This window comes from Rousettus aegyptiacus, unplaced genomic scaffold, assembly GCF_014176215.1.
Source record: "Rousettus aegyptiacus isolate mRouAeg1 unplaced genomic scaffold, mRouAeg1.p scaffold_m13_p_4, whole genome shotgun sequence".
Taxonomy (NCBI): Eukaryota; Metazoa; Chordata; class Mammalia; order Chiroptera; family Pteropodidae; genus Rousettus; species Rousettus aegyptiacus.
The window spans coordinates 23,943,780-23,945,704 of NW_023416307.1; the positions used below are offsets into that span (position 1 = coordinate 23,943,780).

The window sequence follows — 1,925 nt, forward strand, 5'->3', positions numbered from 1 at the left end:
CGCCACAACAAAAGTAGGTTTATCTTTTGTAACAAATATCACTCAGGTGAGGGATATTGATATTCATTTGAGGAGAGGGCAGGAAATATATGGGAAATCTCTGTACATTCTCCATTTTGTTGTGAACCTAAAACTGCTATAAAAAAAAATAAAGTTAATACAATTTTTTCAAATTTATGCGTAATTGCCTCTATAATGAATATGACCGAATAATGCTTTGCACCATAATTTTTTCCAGTTGTGTTTTCCCCTCTGTGTGTCCTTATCTAGAAAGAGTTATGTGTGTAGCAAGAAAGCAGAAGTACTTCTAACCAGACTTTACTATCTATTGTTTTCCAAAAAGCCTCATCCCATTGAGGAAAAGAATATTTCAGGGAAGAGACCGAATGTTCAGGTGAAGCAGAAAGAAATCTGATAGCCCCAAAATAGAGATTACTCAGGCCATAGCCAAGGGAGCTATGACACCTGAAAGGCAGGGCTACGTCTGTTCCTATGGTTTAGAGGCCCATGGGTTACCGATATTGCCAAAGATTTCTGTAACCCAGCACAACCCAGAAGTGCCAGAGAGCGACAGGAGCCTACGAGTACAATGACAGCCTCAGCTGTGAAAACAAGTTCACAGGAGATTCAAGGCCACACTTAAATTTCCTGATGCTCTATCCAAAGACATGTGATCATTTCGCAGGATCAGAGGATGATTGATATGCATTGGGTGATTAAGAATGTTTTTCGAGTTTGCCGATCTCTTCCAGTGGGTGCTGTTGACCTGTACCTGGTCCCGGCTGTCCGACCGCTCCGCCGCGCAAAGCAGATAGACCCAAGCAAGAGGTCCTGGCCCTTGAGCCTGCTGAAAGTGGACAAGCGGATGCAGGTCAAATACTCCGCGGTGGACATCCGAGCTGGGCAAAGTGCTAACGCCCACCCAGGTAAAGAACCGGCCCACCAGTATTGCGTGGGACGGCCTTGATCCAGGTAAACTGTACACCTTGGTTTTAACACAGACTCGGATGCTCCCAGCAGAAAGGACCCCGAATATAAGGAATGGCACCATTTTCTGGTGGTTGACATGAAGACAACATCAGCAGTGGTACAGTCCTCTCCGATTACGTGGGCTCTGGGTCTCCCAAGGGCCCAGGCCTTCACTCCTATGTCTGGCTGGTTTACGAGCAGAAAGAATGGCCCACTGAAGTGTGGCGAGCCCATTCTCAGCAACCGATCTGGAAACCATCATGGCAAATTCAAGGTAGCATCTTTCTGCAAAAAGTATGAGCTCGGGCCCTCAGTGGCTGGCACATGTTACCAGACAGAAGGGGATGATATGTGCCCAAACTCTACGAACAGTTGTCTGGAAAGTAGAGGAAAGCCAGGAGACAGAAACCACCCGGGAAGCCCCAAGCAGAGTTCTCAAGTTCAGTGGTATATGTAGATTTCTCCTCCTCTGTTCCCATTCTCATAGATGAGACCTGAGCAGATAGTAGTTTGGGGTGACTTTTCTTTCTGCGTGTCCTTTATAATTATACAGGGTCACACACCCTGTATAATTTGATCTAATTTGAACTCCATTTTGCGTGATATTTTGGTACTGTGATGGGGTCATCAGACTGTTAATATAAGAATAGAAACCCAGAATTTAAAAAAAAAAAAAATGTAGGTAAGAAGAAGAGATCTACAGTAATAGGACAGAGCATCAAAAAATCTGTAAAGGAAGTTAAAAAATTCATTTCCTCTGCCTTTGTAAGCCTGAGTCCAGAATTACGCTTACATAATTGGAACCCTTTGAGATGTGTTTTCACGGCTCTGGCATGAGCCCCCCAATATGGTACATCTCAGATTTGTTGCTAGATGTCAGTATTCTATTGTGGCTCTTTTAAAGAGCAGTATTAGAAAAAGCAGTGGGGAGAGTTGCTTTCCTGTTGAGGCATGGC

General features: G+C 44.3%; 1 pseudogene; it reads left to right on the top strand.

Moving 5' to 3' along the window:
• Positions 1-694: 694 nt before the first annotated feature.
• Positions 695-1,356, top strand: LOC107513113 (annotated as a pseudogene).
• The last annotated feature ends 569 nt before the right edge of the window (positions 1,357-1,925 follow it).